The sequence below is a fragment of the Callithrix jacchus genome, chromosome 8 (assembly GCF_049354715.1).
Source record: "Callithrix jacchus isolate 240 chromosome 8, calJac240_pri, whole genome shotgun sequence".
NCBI classification, from domain to species: Eukaryota; Metazoa; Chordata; class Mammalia; order Primates; family Cebidae; genus Callithrix; species Callithrix jacchus.
The window spans coordinates 132335495-132354438 of record NC_133509.1 but is presented as its reverse complement, the minus strand read 5'-3'; the positions used below and the strand labels follow the sequence as shown (position 1 = coordinate 132354438).

General features: G+C 42.8%; 1 long non-coding RNA gene across 1 annotated transcript in view; it reads right to left on the bottom strand.

The window, feature by feature from the left end:
• Positions 1-284: 284 nt before the first annotated feature.
• The window catches only part of LOC128928873 (uncharacterized), a 38920-nt gene continuing 20260 nt past the window's right edge, over positions 285-18944 (bottom strand). Inside the window, exon 2 of the long non-coding RNA XR_008474595.2 lies at positions 285-565. This is a non-coding gene — a long non-coding RNA (uncharacterized LOC128928873). The remainder of the gene's footprint in view (positions 566-18944) is intronic.

Here is an 18944-nt window from a genome sequence, read left to right as displayed (position 1 = left end):
GAAGTGAATTCACCCACTTTTTTCACTAACATTCACTGTGTGCCTCCTAAAGTCCTAGCCCTGACACCCCCATCGCTTATGCTTCTCTTTGCCCAGGAGCCACGCTGTGTGGCTTAGGCATGCCACTAACCTCGCCACACCTCTGGCGTCTGTTGTCATGTACAGCAGGATGATGATGCCCCCTTCATTTCCTGGGTTTTACAGGAAGATTCAGTTCCTAACACCTGCAATGCACTTGGACACGGAAGAACTCAGAAAGAGTCCACCTGAAACAGGATACATGATTTAGAGTTCACAACTGCAAAATGGCAGGCTGGTTTATTTGTCTGACCCACTTCTCACCATGCATGGGCAAAGCTCTTCATTCCCAGAGGCCTCCTCCTCTTGGGGGTCCCCCAAGGCCTTGTGGCTGATGCACTTTCCCGTGGGCCTGCTGAGGGTCTCCCACCTTGTTGCGTTGCCATGAGAAGCACAATCTTATCTGCTGGCATCTCCATACTGCAAACTTCACCAGCAGCAGCCACACCTTCACCAATAAGCGGTCTTTTCTGCTTGCGAAAAGGACCTTAAAAAAAAAAAAACCAACCAAAAAGACATGTTTCTGTCTTTCTTTTCTTAATGGAAACAGATAGAGTTGCAGTCGCATTCTGTTGAAATAAAACTGCACCTGAGGCAGAAGCTGAGTCCGAAGATCCTATTTTAGTGAACACCCTGCCTGACAATTTTCCAGCCCTGCTGTCATCTCTCACCCCTCCCTCTTTGCCTTCCTCCCTTCTCCTTTCTTTCCCCTTACTCATTCCTTTTCCCCCATTCTCAGCACAAAAGTTGGGGGGGGAAGAAATTATAAGGTGGCAGGTACCACAATTGCCATGGATATCTAGTGCCATATATCTTGTCAAAAAAATCACCGCGCCCATTAAAAAAGAAGAAAGCAAAACTCAAGAAGAATGTGTAGTTATCCCACATTCTCATTCAATTTTTTCTTTTCTTTTTTCCTTTTTTTTTTTTTTTTTTTTTGCTATTTAAATTTCACTGTATTTCTTTTTTTAACCTTTCCTGCAGATCTTTATATATAGGACACAATACACACAGAGACACACACACACACCTCACTCCCTCACTTCTGTCATTTAAAGTATGAAGAAACTAGTGAAGAAAAATCTATTTTCAGCCGTTCCTTGTTAGAACGCTTTTGCCACCGTGATGAGAGAAGTGGATTTCGAAGAAAGTCAAGGCGCTGATGAAGATGAAGGAACGTTCTGACCAGCAGCCATCTGTTCTGTTAATTAAATCCTGTGCACATCAAGTAGTATGCTCTTACGTAACTAATAATTAAGAACTAAAGGGAGATGTGTATGCAGCATCCACTATGAATACTTTCATATACTGAAAAAAAAAAAAATGAAGGCCCAGCCTTACCCTGGTCCGTAGTCCAGAGATGCTTAAACAGGCATTGATCACGGCCTTCAAACACAAAAACGAGATTCACGCCTCAGAGAACAAAGGTTTCTATCAGACGCCTTTTCTTCTGATGGTCCTTGTGCAGTAAAAATAAAGTCCAAACACTGTAATTTTTCTCGCAGAAAAGTTACAAATACTGTAGGTATCTTTAGAAACAGCTGCAAAAGTGGTTTCACTTCTGACAAGATTGGTGTTAATTACCAGCAAGGACTTCAGTATAATACTATTTAAATCATTTTAAATTATCCCTCTCAAAAATTAATTTTTCATCAAAGATTACACACAAAAAAATCATGATATCATCTCTGCAGCTGCGATTTAGTAATAATTTCATCTATTATTACCAATGTCAGTTGGATAAAAGAAAAAATGGCACCCCACCGTGCCGATTCCAGCACAGGCCATATATAGAAATTTTTAACTATCACTTATAATCGCTTTGATGAGCTTAAACCTCCTCTCAATTAACACCCTAAATGACACTGAGACATCTTAATGGGGGATGTAAGTAAGGGAAAAGACTTTAATCAAAGAATAAAGAGAAAAGTGCCAAGAGATAGGAGGGCTTGCTGCACACCTCTTCGTGTCCAATCCCATTGAAGTCCTTTATCGAGTTAGGGACCTTTTGTCATTCTGAGATCAAGGGGAAGTCTACATGGCGCGGGTAGAAAGACAAGTGGTTGCTCTATTCTCTTTGGAGATATAAAGACTTTTTCTAGGGCCCCCTGGCAGGACATCCAGATGAGAGGATGGGAACTCTGGAATGCTGTCACTTGAACAACTGCAATGAAGAGAGAAGGAAAAGGGAAGATATTGTTCTCTTAAGGCTGTCTTCTGAGCCGTCCCAGGGTAGCAGTTTTGGGGATCCAAGGCACTCACATGTAGGCACCCCAACTCATTCTCAGCAGGGCCAGAGAACAAAATGGGTCCCTCCAGACACATTCGAGTTATGCAAACTCACACAGCTGTGGGAACATTCCAGAAGGACATTTCTCAGACCGTTATTTTTTACCGTGAACTGCTGTTCCTGGGCTTTGGGAGGATGGGGAATAAAATGAAATAAAACAACATCCAAATGAAAACTGACCAGCATGCTTTACTCTTTTGAAATCATGTCCGTGGTGTCCATGGTGATTTTTGTTTCCAATTAAGACGTCCTAATGAACATGTGTTAGTGCCCATGCTCTACTCCCAGGAAACAAACCAGGCAATTAATGGCACTGCAGGAGCCCCAGTCTCTCTTTTTATTAATTATACTTTAATTTCTGGGGTATATGTGCAGATCTTGCAGGATTGTTGCACAGGTACACACATGCCATGACTGTTTGCTGCCTCCATCTTCCTGTCCCCTACATTAGGTATTTCTCCCAATGCTGCTTCTCACCAATCTCCCCACTCCCTGCTATCCCTCCCCTCCCCCACACCCCTGAACAGACCCCACTGTGTGATGTTCCCCTCCCTGTGTCCATGTGTTCTTATTGTTCAACACCCGCCTATGAATGAGAACATGCGATGTTTGGTTTTCCATTCTTGCATCAGTTTGCTGAGAATGATGATTTCCAGATTCATCCACATCTCTGCAAAGAACATGAATTCATCATTTTGTCCTGAATGGTATTGCCTAGGTTTTCTTCTACGGTTTTTATGGTGTTAGGTCTTATGTTTAAATCTTTAATCCATCTGGAATTAATTTTTGTATAAGATATAAGGAAGAGGTCCAGTTTCTGCCTTCTGCACATGGCTAGCCAGTTTTCCCAATACCATTTATTAATCAGGGAGTCCTTTCCCCATTGCTTATTAAACAGGGAGTCCTTTCCCCATTGCTTGTTTTTGTCAGGTTTGTCAAAGATCAGATGGTTGTACATGTGTGGCATTACTTCTGAGGCCTCTGTTCTGTTCCATTGTTCTATATCTCTGTTTTGGCACCAGTACCATGCTGTTTCGACTACTGTAGTCTTGTAGTATAGTTTGAAGTCAGGTAGTGTGATGCTTCCAGCTCTGTTCTTTTTGCTTAGGATTGTCTTGGCTATGTGGTAGGAGCCCCAATCACTTAAGCCATATACATATATTGGATTGAAAAAGCAAGTTTGTAAAGTCTCAAAAATCATATTTGCAAAATTAAAAGAAAGAAACTGGATTTTCAGATCAGCCCTAACTCTTTATATCTCTAAGCTACTTTAGCCTTCCAAAATGAGAGGCATGTCATACTCTGCCGTGTGCCAAGGTCTGGGAGAGAGGGTGACACATAAGCTACATTTTTGCTGGCAAAAAGCATAGTTTTCTGGATTCTGGCACAGAGGGCTAACATCTGTATGGTACCTAGGGCTGCCATCCAGCAGGAGCCAGGCTCCACATCAAAGCTCCACAAATAACCTATCATGGCAGACCTCATTATCCAGGATTGAGAGAGGAGAAACCAAGGATTGCAGAGTCTGAGAAATGTCCAGAAAGTGACACAGACATACAGTCGAGAAGCCAGGATGTAAAACCAGGCCTCATGACGGTGGGCAAAACAGAGAGAACCTAAATCAAGATCTTTCTCCAGAATAAAAAGGTTTGGGCTGTCTTCACCTTTTGCTTGCCATATAGACATTATTGCCAACCCCCCTTCCCTCCTCTCACCCCAGCAAACTTGCTGGTATTACGCTACACTGTGTAGAATTTTAACTGTGTTTATTATGTGGTAAATTATCTTTTTACTTCATTCTTTTTGGATGTTACTTTAAACACACACAGACACTTGTGTGCATGGGTAAAAATTAGTGCAATAAAGTGTACTAATTGATGGGCTCATCCTTAATATCCACATTTTTCAAAACATCCTCCTTCGGGTATCCTTCTCTCAAGGACGTTTTCAGAGAGGGCATGATGGAGTAGTAAATCTACTCAGTCTTCACTTGCTTAAAAATATCATTATATTGCCTGTGCTTTAAAAGACAGTTTAGCTGGATATAAGATTCCAGCTTAAAAGCGAGTTTAACACTTCGAAAATAATGATCGATTCAATGTTGCTATTAAGAAATAAGATTTTAATCTAAATATTATTTCTGTAGGGGTGATCTGTATGTTCTCTTGGAGAGCTTGTTGCTTTTTCTTCTTCTTCTTTGATGTTCTTAAATATAATTATGCTAAGCGATTTTTTCTGTATAGATTCTATTAGGCATTCCATAAGAACCATGGACATGAATCTCTTTTTATTTTTTATTCTATTATTATTTGCTTTTTTAAACACTTTCTCACCTTATTTTTTTCTCTCCTTTCATGACTGCCTATTTTATTTATGTCAACAGGTGCGCTTCTAGCATCTTATTTTAACTTTTATGCTTTCTATAACTCTTCCTACCTGCTCCCTGCCTTTTCAGAGTTCTTTACCCTAGCTCACCAATTTGTTCTTAAGTTATATCCATCGTGCTTTCTATTCCACTCCTTAAACTCTTTGTATCCAGTATTGCATATGTTTTACCTGGTTTTTCCACGTGATTCTGCCTTGTAACTGCTTGTTTCTGCTTCACCGCCCAATATCCTTGCATGTTACAGGCAGCGTTTCTTTCACTCCTCAGGCCCTTGCTTCCAGCCTCCTGAAGAGTTGAAGGAGTTAGACACGTGGCCCAGAATAGAGACCTCCTACACCAAAGTCTGGGCTTGGCTGGCCCATTTGCTTTGTAATCCCAAAGCCTCACTTCACAGCAGCTTTCTGTCTACACAGCCAGGCATGGGTCTTCCCCAAGAGGTTGTCTCCCTTCCTCCATCCTTTGTGGATAAGGAAGGAGATGATGCTGGAAGTCCCCAGCAGCCAAGCTGTCTGCCTGCACTGCTTGTTCAGGCATCTCTATCTTGCCCTCAGGGTGATACTTCCTCACTGACCCCAACATGGCTGAGTTGACTGTGCTATTTTTCTATCTCAAAGAGATCAAAGTGTTGGCAGAGATATTCCAAGTATAATAAGGAAAAAATAAAAGATAAAATACACAAGCTCCCGTCTGACATCCACCCCACTAAACGTGGTATGCAAGCGTCCTTTCGGCCATGCTAAGTCATAACTGCCCACAGTCTTTCCAGAGTTTCTCAGAATGTCTATATTACTGTTCAGGTCTATTCATCTATCCTTAATGTCCTGACCTCTTTGGTGTTGGGTTCATGGGATAGGGCCAGTATTTGATGCTAACCATATGACCAGACCAGCAGATACAAGACAGAAGTAGGATTCTCAGAAGAAAGTAAGCTGGGCAAAGAGAAGCACATGAACAAAGCCACTGAACAGAAAGCACGAAGGAGTGGATGACAGCAGAGGAAGCTTCTTGCTTTTGTTGTGTGTTTCTATGTTTTAATTCATCTGGAAAGCAGTCGAACCCACTGGCAGACTGGGGAGTTGGAAACAGAGGGAGTATGGAAGACCATAAGTCCTTGAGCTAAGGATGAGATGAACAAGCAGTAGCAGTTTTGTTTTTTTAAGTGGGGGCAGTTTTTAATAAGAAATACCTCGGGTTAATGTCACATGATAAACACTTTCACATAATCTCACCTATTGATTGTAACACTGGAAAGTTGGAACTGCCATACCCAGCTCTGTTAGAGCCAAAATCAATGCTATGTTGGTCACTTTCAACTCACTTTTATTTAGTGTTTATTTTGAATCTCTTATCACAAGGCTTAGGTCTTTATCTGTGTCCTCAGATGGCTGATCTGAGTGGCTTTCAGAGGGAAGCAGGGTACATTTGACAAGGGATTGTGTTAGAATATTACCAGAGTAAAACTCGTCATGTATTCACCTTGCCAGAGTCTGTGGTATAGCCAGTGCATCACTAACCATCCAAAAAAGCCTTTTCTTTGGTTGTATCCCTTTCCTCCCAAGGGCTGAGACTCCAGGAAATGGTGAGACCCAGGAGACAAAACCAGCAAATGTACTAACTCACAGCTCTGTAGCTGGGCGGACATTTCACAAATACTCTCTCCATCAACTTTCAGTGAACTCTGGGAAAAGAGTGTGATTATTCACATTCTATACAGGAGAAAAATCAATCAAGACCCGAAGAAATAAAGAGACCAGCCCAAGTTTGTGCAGACAAGAAGAGGGAGTCTTAGGGCTATAGGTTCAAAACCCAGGTCCCCCACATCACACCTGAGAAGTGGAAGAAAAAGATTGATTCCCATTTACATCTTCAAATTGTGTCTGCTGAGTTTCTACTATGTTCCAGGTTCTGTACTAGACACTATTTACTCTCAAACCCAAAAGACCACACATGCCCTACCCTCCAAGGAAAACGAGGTGGTGACACAGACATGAAACAATGTCCCTGAAATGACATTGACACTGTACACAGCATGAGATTTGGAATTCAAAGAGGAAGAAGAAAAAAGAAAAGAAAAATAAGATATTTTAAGAGAGAAGGTAAGGAGTCTCATTTTGCATATAGGGTCAGTGTATTAGTCTGTTCTCACACTGCTAGGAAGCAATAACTAAGATGGGGTAATTTATAAAAGAAGATGGTTTAATTGACTCACAGCACCACATTGCCGGGGAGGCCTCAGGAAACCTACAGTCATGGTAGAAGGCAGAGGAGAAGCAGGCACCTTCTTGAAAGGGTAGCAGGACAGAGTGAGTGCAAGCAGGGGAAATGCCAGACTCTGATAAAACAATTAGATACCATGAGAACTCATTCACTGTTATGAGAGCTGCCTAAGGGCAAATGTCTCCCAAATCCAATTACCTCCATATGACCCTGACCTTGACACGTGGGGATAATGGGGATTACCATTGGAGGTGAGATTTGGATGGAGACACAGAGCCTAACCATATCAGTCAGGGAAGCTGAGACCACAAGAATCTACATGAGTCTTGCTGCTGTCTTAACCACATCAGCTCAGAAAGCCATGTGCCATCCCTACGCCTCAGTACCCCCATGTTCACCTGTGGCTGTCAGTGACTTACTTCTGTGATTAGTGGTCTATATTTATAATCTGCTTGTTCTTTATGAATGAAACTGGCATTGAAACTCTGACATTGGACCATCCAACCAAAGAATATTGTTTTTTCAGAGAGTGGCACCAATGTATGACAAGGAGAAGAAACTCTGGACACGGAGTTGGAAGACATGTTTAATGGCCGGCTCCATTTCTAAGTCCACATCTACATTTTCTCCACACTGCCTAGCTGGGAGGGGAGCACCGATGCTGGAATAGGTAGAACCGAGTCCAGGCCCAGGGATGTTGCTTCTTATCTGTAGAAACACTTGTTCATCTCTCTGAGCTTCTGTCTCCACAGTGTACATGTAACTCACCCTGTTACTGTGCCTAATAAAACAGACCACTCAAGTCTTCATACTGGCAACCACCACAGGGTAGCACTTTAATGACAACTCGTCTCTGTCCTTCTGACAATGGATAAACCAGCTCTACAGGGATTTCATCCTGGTGGTCTGGTGGAAACAAACCCCATACTCTGTTGCCTAATTGTTTCATTATTTTTGGAACTCGGGCTTCTGCCCAGAACCCAGAGCAATACATTGCACTGGAGGTGTGAAGTGGGTCCAGCTCGAAGTTGCCCCCAGGGGTACGGACCTTCCAGAGGCCAATCTGCCTCCAGCTCAGAAGAGGCTTGCAAGAGCAGTGGATGCATGCCGGAGCTGCACTCCACACAGCTGAAGCGTCCTTCACGTTATCAGCACAATCAAGGGAGTCTAAATTGGCCCACAATGAGCGAGCCCAGAACACCCCGTTCACTTCTAAAATGAAGAGCTCTTAAAAAATGTGAAGAACTGAATTTGGAAAGGATGGAGGATTTGGGCACGAACAGTGCAGAACAATTTAATATTATTGAAGCTTTTCAACTTTTTATTTATTTTTTTAGATAAGCATTTCATTTTGGAAGTCACTCGAATAATGCTCTGTGCCTGCATTGAGCACATGACTGACTTGAAAATGCAATCACCCCACACTAAGAAATAAATCCCCAAAGTTCCCAAGCTGGAGAGAAATATGGAGGAAAGGCAGTACTCAATTCTTCTGTGCACCCGGAATAGCTTTACTTTCCCACTCCACCTCTCCAAACCCTGTGCCTTTAACCCCAAGCTTAGATGCTGCCTCTTTGATGCCTTTTAATTCAGATTCGCTGATGTGCATTGCAAGCCTACTATCAAGGACCCAATTTCTCACTTGTGGGGTCCTTTAATCCTCATGGCAACTCTGTAATGTAAGTGGCCCTTACCCTATTTGACCCCTGAGGAAACAGGATCACAGAGGCACTAACCTGACCTCAGAATTTCCAAGAATTTCAGAGGACCCATGAGCCGCTTTAATTCCTCATTCGGGAGAGGGAGAATGTGTCTATGTTTGATGAAACAAACAACAGACTTTGCCCAATGAGGAAGACTTAACCAATAAAGAAGCAAGAGTCCTTGTCCTCAGTACCTCGAGATGGCGTAGTAAAGCACTGAGATTTGAATTCAGAAAACCTGAGCTCCAGCCACCAGAAACAGGTCATTTTTCTCATCTATAAAACACGGAGATCTGATGAGTTAATGGAAGAGGAATTGAGACAGCAGATGGGAAACTCTTGGCCCAGGTATGTGGCATTGACTCTTAGGCATCACTGCAATGGATCTCTACCTGGACTTTGCATTGCTGTGAAGCCCTGTAGCCGTGGATGCCATCTGCCCTGCCAGGCTCTGGGCATTCCACTGGATCCCCACCATGAGCCCCAATGAGATGGCTTCTCACTAGATAGAGGAGACAGGAAATAAAGACCTGAAGAAACAAGGACATAGACACCCAGGAGTTTCTTGTTTGTGCTGCGAGCAGGCCCATTGCTCGCGAGGATATGTCTCAGAGCAATACTCCAGGGAATTGAGAGGGTTAAGATCTCTCCTCTGTGCTGGGCAGTCACTGGCAGACCAAAGGCACAGTAGACCTCTAGGAGACTCTTGATACCACATGGCATCGCCTGCCCTCTGGACAGACAGGAGCTCCGAGGCCCAGATCAGGAAAAAGCTGCTAGTTCAGATACACTCACAACAGGATCTCTGTCTCCTGACTTCTAGACCTGGACCCATAACTGGCCTCCCTTGGGGTATAAGAAACACTGATATTGTACAACTACGGTTTCTAAATTTCCAGGGCATTTTCTCATTAGTAAACAAAGGCCCTTATGGGAGCTATAAATAAGGACATTCCACCAGCATTCTGTCCTGTTTCCCCTAACTCTCCAACTCAGGACCTCTTCCAGGATGATCCTAGCCATGTTCATGGCTTCAACTACAGACTTCAGACTGGAGGCTTCTAAACCCATTTCTTTAGTTCAGATCTTCATGCTTTTGTGTCCCAAGAACTGCTGGGCATCTTTACAAAAATATGATACAGGAATCTCAAATTCAACATTTCTTAGAGGGAGCTACGTTCTTCCCTCCACCCATGCTAAACAAGCCAACAAATAATTGCAAATGGTAGTAACGAATGTAGTGCTTCAAAGAAAAGAAAAAATGGGGCTTCATTCTCAGGTAAGAGTAAAGAGAAAGGACCTCTTGAACTTAAGGGGTTTAAACTGAGATCTGCAAGATAAGGAGAAATTAACCAGCTGAAAAGGGACCACTGAGCAGCGGGAACAGCATGTGCTGAAGCTGTGGGGTGGGAAAGAGCTTGGTGTGTTGAGGAAAGGAAAAAGGGCCATGTGCTTCCAGAGAGAGGGAGGGGAGCTCCTGGGGACGTCGTGGCAGAAGACCAATTGTGCAGGGGATTTGGGAGTTGAGATATGATTTTAAAAACAATGACAAGCATTAAAGGAAGAAGACACTGACTGCAAACAAGTGTCAGAGCCACGGCGGATACTAGACACTTGTGTTTCCAGCCTTCTTCCCTGCACAGAGAAGACTGAATTCCTCCTGACTTTTCCCAGCTGCTAGTCCTTTTTCTGCCTCTATCATCATCGCTTTTCCTCTCATCCTTTACACTGCTCTTTGCCTTCTCATCCACCCTCCCGTGCCGTCCTCAGCCCCACTGTCCTATTGTTTAAACAGTCCTGCACTGTTATGGGCTGAATTTCATTTCTTCAAAATGCTCACATTGAAGCCCTGACTCCTCCAGTACCACAGAGTGTAACCCTATTTGGAAATAGAGTTTTTAAAAGGCTAAAATGAAGTTAGCAGGATGGGCCCTATTCCAATAGGAATCCTTATAAGAAAAAGAAAATTGCACACACAGGAATCACCAAGGATGTGCACACACAGAGGGAAGACTGTGCAAAGACACTGGAGAAGCCAAGGAGAGAGGGTTCAGAACAAACCAACCCCCACATCTCCATCTTCGACTTCCAGCCTCCAGAACAGTGAGAAAATACATTTCCGCTGTTTAAGTGCCCCCCCCCCCCAAACCCACCCAGTCTGTAGTATTTTGTTATGGCCACCTTGGTAGACTACAACAATGCCACCTCCCACTCCCTTTCTGAAAAAACCACTTCACTCACGGATGCCTGGTTGCCCCTGAAATATGAGCTTGCATGCCTTGGCCTTTGCCTGGCAAGGTGGCACTGTGGAGGCGGGCTTTTGCAACCTTTTCTGGGTTGGTGTCCTGTTTGAGAAGGTTTTATTGCAAGTTCCTCGGCATGGACTTAATTGCTTATTGGCATTGCAGTGAGGGACTTCAGCGTCAGCTACAAAATGCATATCTTGGGAAACAAACCCACCCTGGTCGACACGGATGACTGGGAGAGGGGCTGATCTTATTTGCCAGAATATTTGTAGTCCCAGCATCCAATGCTCACGTGGGGCATCTTTGGGAATACGAAAATAGATCAAGAGATTTTTTTATTTTGGAGTCAGGGGAAGGATGAGATTGGCAAAACACTGAAAGTTTCCTTTATACATGGTTTAAAATGTTTGTAAATATTTAACGGAAACACCAAGCAATAAACTCAAATTATTGCCGAGTACCGAAAAGAACTAGCGGGTAATTTATCAATGAATAGGGAGGGATGGATACTGTATTTTACTGGGGCACACACATTCTGACATGCTAATGGGGATTGTGTCAGTTAAATGTTGACATGTACCGAATCACGGCCCAGTCTAAATGCCTTAGTCATGGCAGGGGGTTAAAAAAGAGAATATTTGAGAATAATGTGAATTAAAAAGGCAAGTTAGTTTAAATTTCTGTTTGGTACGCCCCCAGGCCTACAAGTCCAATGGGAATACATTCTAGCTAGGGCTTGATGAATGGCCTTAATGAAGTTGGACAAGTTGGAATACATGCATAAAATGATTTTAAATATTGATACGATGTCATTGTGTGTCTGAAGATATTGAAATGTTCATTCTCCCAGCAAGACAGGTTCCATCTAATTTATTAAAGGTGGAAATGATTATTTACATTTGAAAATGGAATGTGTGCCCAGATAGAAGCTCGGGCAATAAAATAATTATTGCATTTAGGGAATCAGATACAGTCCATCTTCTGGAAAGGGAAAATTAAAACAGGTCTTGGTGCAAATGCCTTGGAGTTCATGGTGGCTGTTAAGAAAACAATGGCAATTTCTTTTAAGGTGATCATTTCAGGTTCCTATGATATGGATGCATGTCTATCTTTTAAGAATAGTTAATGAGGCTTAATCTGCTTATGTGGAGGAGAAGGCATGGTGGTGGAAAGGCTTCTGGTGTTTAACGGGAGCCACCCCGCTTTCCCCCCGATGTGTCTATTAGGACATTTCTGTGACACTGCCTGGTGTCTGCAGCCTGCTACGTTGCTCACTGATGGTAGGAAGAGGCCTGGCGTGGTAGTGGAAAGCTGAGCTCTGTTGTGATATGAGAATTTCTATGGAGAATGCCTCCAGGCAGCTGTCTGCCTCGTGTGTTCGACATTAGGGCTGTGTAGCAAGCCAGAGTAGAAGTGTATTAAAGCTAGCAGGCAGTGCAGAGTCAGCTGGAGGTTTGGAAGTGCTAACTAGGCCGAGGGACCAAGGGAGGACCCAGGTACAAAAAAAAAATCACCGCAAGTCTCTTTCATTTCCTGCCTATGCATCTTGTCTTGGAGAGCTAATTGCACCTTGTTGGATGTGAGGTTTTTGCTCGTGGAAAGCGGCCTAAGTGCTGTACTCACTATCCTATTATTTCCTATTAATTTCCCATTATTTTCACTATGCCTGTGCATGGATGACAGGCAGGACCTACTGAAGCACCAGTAGCCTCCTTCATCACTGTACCCATTGCCACTACCAAATCCCTCCAGCCAAACTGCTCAGCACCCGAAAATGGTGGCAGGAACACACAAGGAGCCATAGTCAGGACCAACAGATAGGCCTCATGGCAATTCATTCATTCATTCATTCATTCATTCCACATTTACTGAGCACCTGCTATCATCTGAAATAGCTGTGTGACCCTGGGCAAGTTACTTAACATCTCTCTCCCCCAGTTTTCACATTTGAACATGGGAAGAGTGACAGCAACCCCATCATAAGAATAACACAAGGATTTGATGAGTTCGTGTATATAAGGCCCATTGAACAATATCTAGTTTATGGTAAATGCTCAATCACTATTGGCGTTACTGTTGATCCTGCTATTACTGGAGACTGCTTTGGGCACTGCAGTAGATAGAGAAGGAAAATGATTCTCTGTCCTGGAGAAGTCCATGGTCATGTAAATGAAAATAAAACACACTTTGGTGGGATCATCATTATTACTGTTAATTGAGCGTTGATCATCAGACATCGTGCCAGAGCTCTATCTATGCTTTGGCACTTGCCCTTGCCAATCCTCCTTTGAGTTAGAAATTATGATCTCCCTTTGCAGACAAGGCAATTCAGCCTCCCAGAAGTCAAGTAACTGAAGTTGCAACGAACAGTGCAACCAAGAACCTAGGTTTTTCTTCCCTTCTGTGCCTCATTAGATCTCAGAAACTAGGAGAGGTCCCTGCCAGCCCTGACAGAGCTGGTGCCAAGGGCTGCCCCTGCCCCACATGCTTGCTGGTGCCCCGTGTTCTCTTCTTTGAGTCTTGTGGCTTGAGGCTCATTATGGGCATCCTTGGGGACCAGGAAAAGAGGCAACCAGTGACAGATTTTTTTTTCCTAAATAGAATTTGGGGGTCTCCACTGTCTTCCCAGTATAATTAGAAGAGCATAAATTTTAATCACATTGGCAAAGGGGCAGGGCTTCCAGCTTATGGTCTTCTGCGCTAACAAAAAACTCACTTTCACTAAAGGCATGGCAGAGGTCAATGTCCTTCTTGCATCTTGAGCCCTCTTTACCTAGACCTACACAACAGAGGATGCAAATTGCATTGACTGTGGCCACTTCTTCCCATGCTGGCCATGGCCAGGCTAGGCTCCTGATTCTTAAATCTGATTAGCTTAAAACAAAAAGTTTTCCAAAGCAACTCATTGCAGTATTAAACATTATTGCAGTAGAGAGTGCAGTGAATTAATAATTATTATTATTATAAAATAAATGCTTAAATATCTCCAATGAAGCAGGCTTTGCATACAGCAACTCATTTAACCCTCAGATAGGCATGAAGCATGCATGTGCACACACATGTAAAATGATCACCAAATTTATACATGAGGAAAAGCTTCACATGTGTCTGAGGTTACTCAGTTCTGCCATACTGAAGGTGGGTTTTAATTCAGTGTCTAAAATCCAGAGCCTGAGCCCAAAGAACTTAACTTTCTAAGATTGAGGGCTTTCAGACATGAATTCCTGTACTGTGGCCAAGTGACAGGATCATCAGGGTGAGTTGCCTCTTCTCTTGACCCCAGTGCATCCACTCTATAGTTAGGGAGTTGATCACGATGCTGCTTAGTCTGCCTGTGCACCCATGTAACTGGCACATGCTATGAATGTGTATACTGAAGAGAAATAAATGGTTGAGGTTGACCTTGAACGCCAGACAGTACTGAGTTTTAGTCATTGACCTTAGACAAGTCATTTCTCATCTTTAAACCTAGTCACCTTTTCAAGGTAACAGGGGCAATATGATGCCCTGATTACCTGTTTCATACAGTTGGGGAGAAGAGCAAATGTGATGACACTTAATGCTTCGTGGCAATGAAGAGATGCTATCATAATTAAAATAGTTATTAGCACTGGGTGCTCAAAAATATTTCTGAAATAATCATTGAATGTAGGTAGAGTCTCCACTTCAATTTATTTTCTGCTTAAATAATTAAGTTTTTATATCTTCCTCAATAAAGGAGTTGTCCTGCTACTAAATGAAAAGCAATTTATACCTACTTTAATTATATCTAGAGTATTTATCTTACATAATCATTGTGTGATTCATAGTATTGTACTACTCAGTAACATACAAAAGTGCTACTTCTTTTCAACAAATGAAAACAACGCAACATCTCATATTTACAACAAAAAATTATTTTCTGGTGCCTTTTTTGATTTTGCAAGCAGAGGCACATACAAGTTGGGCCAAATATTCATGGCCCTAATTTCTAAAGCTCCAGGCAATGGCCAAAAGATAGAAATAAAAATTAAAGAAGAAATAGGGAGAGAAGGAAAAGAACTTTAAAAAAAAAAAAAAAAAAACAGGGCTTTGGGCTGTGTTTGTCTCAGATATACACAAAACAGTACATCCCTATCCAAGCCAACATGAAATTGGTCCCTAAGGAGGAGAGAAAGAAGGAGATAAAAAACAACATTCTGGAGAGCTTCTGGTCATAGTTGGTGATGAAGACCCTGTTCACCAGCTACCACTTACTGACCGTATTGAATACACGTGGTGGATCCAACCTTTCTTTGATCCGGAAGCAATCCTTCACAGGCCCCTTCGTTCAGTCATCATCCACTGAGTCTGTTTTATGTCACATACTGTGTTTGGGTTGTCTGAGACGGGATACACACAAGTCAGGATAAGACACAATGAAGAAGAAGACATCAAGTCACCTACTTGAGAAATAGAGGAAGGAGTGGCCGCGCCCCCACTGACCTTCAACAAGTCCTTGCCTTGCTACAGTTTTCTACTATATGAAAAGTGAAGCCAATAGCATCTGTCTTATAAGACTGCTGAGAGGTCAATCAGAACCCATCTGTAAAGATATTTGAACCTAACAGATGTGTAAAAAAATTTTCTCTCATTTTCCCGTTCACCTTGCATCAGTTTTAACCTTCAAACTACTCACCACTTTTTCTCTTGTATTCCCATTTAATTAATGAATTCCCTTCTTGCCATTTAGACTGGACTAGGCCTTTTTCAGGACCATGTGGTAGTCACTGGGGCTGCTCACCACATATTGCCAGCTCTCTACTTCTGCAGCATATTGCAGGATTGTACTTCCTCACCTCTTCGAGTGAGGCTGAGTGATCAGTTCTAGCTTTTAAGATGAGTAGAAGTCATGAATGTTTCTTTCAATTGCTAGGGCCAGATCCCCCAGAATTCTTCCCTGTTAAAATCAGAAATATGAGATAACGGTGGTTACTTCCTCAACCCAGATCCCACAGTGAGAAGATATGGAGCCAACCCATCTAATAACAACATAAAATCAGCCTTTGGCTTTCTAAGTCACTGAGATTCAGGGGGTGTTTGTTATAACAGTATAACCTACTTCATCCTGACTAATAGAGACAGCAGCATATTAATCATGCCATGGAGTCCAGCTCAGGCCATCGGCAGAGTTGCAGTAAAGGGGACCTAAGTGGCTGAGGAGCAAGCAGGAGGGTACATAATTAAAACCTCAGAATGTAGAGGTTTAATTACGGGTTTAATACACTTCCAGATGCCAAAGTATCAATGTTAAAGAAAATTTAAACCAGATAAATGATGATCCTACCACATTCCAGGTGCCGTGCTGAGTGCTGGGGACACGATGAGGAAAAAGACGCCACCCTTCAGGCAGGAAAAGCAAACTTTAAGAAAAGTCAGAATGGCAGAATAATCACCAGGAACATGGAAAGCAAGGGAGGGAAATACACCCAGGAGTTAAGAAGACAAAAGTCCTATCAATGCGGCATGGAATCTGTTCACACCGGACTGGCTGTCACCACCATATGCGAATGCTCTGAGCAGGCAGATAATCATCCCAGCCACAGGGCAGTTCGCTGAAAGGTTATAATGACAATATTCTCCTTAATGCGTCTGAATGACACCACTGGCCCGTCCATCAGAAGTGTGTGCTTTTAAATTATGTTTCCAGTATGAGGACAGAAATTAAGTTAGGGATCTTGCTCTCAGACGGACACTCTGGTTACCAAAGGCATGACCATACTAATTCTAGTTGTACCACTTACAAAAAAAGGCATCTATATTTACACTCACCCAAGCCTCACACACAGACAGCCCTAAAGAAATAACGAATTTGAGTCCAGGGGAAGAGACTGACTTGCTGGTAAAGATCTTGGGTTCTAGAGCCAGAATTTCTGGATTCAAATCTTGGCCTTGTCTCCTACTGACTGTTTGACACATGGCTGGTGACTTGACCTTTAAGTGCCTCTGTTTCCTTATATGTAAAAGGGCAATACTAATAGTAAGTAAAAGAGATGCTATGAGGACATAATATGTTCATGCATGGAAGACACTTAGACGATATTAGGCACATGGTGTGATGCTCAAAAGGTATGAGCCATTAGTATTGTAGTTGCTGTCATTATGCTTATTGTTATTATTAAATCATTAATTCTTAAAGTCATTCAGGTGACAAGTGAAAGAGAGAGGACTCTGACTACATTGTGTTGTGGTGGATTCTGAAGAACCAGGGTGAGAGATGCAGGTTGTGACCGTGGTTACCTAGTAATTGAGGACAGGCACAGGCAGAGGCAAAATAGAACCTACATTGTCTGGCCTCCCGGCCACCATGTGGAACCATGGGTTGCTGACCTCTTTCTATGTCAAGGCATCACCGTCAAGCCTCGCCATTCTTAGGCAGCTTAGAAGTGTGGCTTTTACTATATCCAATCAACCTCTTCACATCCTCAAGCTCACCCAATGCTAATTAGCCCAAGGAGAGTCATCCAGGTAGGTTGAATACCAAACTCATCAAGAAACTCTCGTACTGATTATAGGTGGTAGGAGCGGCTATAACAGCTCGATGTCTGTCAGGGAACTCCATTGATTATATGCAGTAACTGATGAAATAATAAGGGATGGGAGGTTGTTTAGGGTGTTTCTTTTCTTCTCGCTCCTGTCTCTCTGTCTCTCCCTCGGTGATTGCGAGTAAATGAAAGAAAAATTACCCACTGTATGTCATACACACCATAACATTACTTCCATACTGTCTGCCAAAGACTAAGAGGCTGACATTTGAAACCAAGAAGCCTCACAGATTGGTGAGAGACTGGGTGAGGATTCCTGAAGGGCAAGTTGTTAATGTTGGGGTGGGGAGGAGATCTGTGCGTATCATTTTGATTTGTAAATTGCCAAAGAATCAAAAGTTTACTGAGGAAAGTTGGAGACTTTCCCCATTTACTTACCTTATATACCAATTTCCTATTGACATCGAAAAAGCAGTTTCATTGATCACTTCCTAGTGATTTGACTGGGAGATTTACACTCAGGGCAAACCATTGATTGTAATGGCAATTCCTATTGACTTAAAGAGGTGTTCAGCTCTGATTGGAATTCCACCAGATGAGCAGCTATCCACTTTCAATCATCTACAAATCAACTTGCAGTCGTCACGCACTGAAAAGCTCCGTCTAATCACTTGGCACCAAGTTTCAAACTTTCCAAGGAGTCTTTTGAAGACATGACAGCAATGAGATGCCAGGTTGGGACACCTTCTTTCGCAGACCCTTGGCCTGGGATGTTCCCCTACTTTGCCCCATAGAGAACTCTTAATTCCCCTTCAGGGCTCAGGTCCTGGTAGGCATAGGAGAGTCAAATCCATTCGAAAATAGGAGCCAGAAGAGACCAGGTTGCTGTCTAAGCATACTAGACCATGGCATCCCATTGAGTGGATTTAATTCCATTTATTCTTCTAACAGCAGTCCATCTTTTTTTCCTCCAATACCTACTATATGATAAGCAATGTTCTCACAGTTGGGGATATACCTGTGAACAACGCAGTTAAGAAGTACAAGTTTACGTACATTTTACAGGGGGAGACAGCAGAGACGTAAGCAAATAGAGGATGAAGATATTTCAAATGGTGATAAGTGCAATAAAAAGTAATAAGATAGCTGCTGTTTTGTGATAGAGTCAAAGAAAAATGAAGAAGAAGGAGATAGCATTACGAGCCAGAGAAGGATATGGCAATACTTTAGCCTGGGTCATAGGAAAGTAGAAATTCTGCTGACCTGGATAATTCCATGCTTATCTACATCCTCCTTTTGCCCTTTCTGCCATGGGACCCCGTTGCTTTGTGCTGAGGAACAGCTAAGATATTTTTATATCAGCTTTTTTTGAAGATGAATGAGAAAGCTGTGGCAAGCAGGCTGGCCCGAGAGGAAGGGAAGGATGGGCTACCGGGATGGGAGGTTCCGTGTTGCCTTTCTTTTCATCATGAACACATTTGAATTCACTGTGTTCCCTTTTTTTTTCCTATTCTACATTCA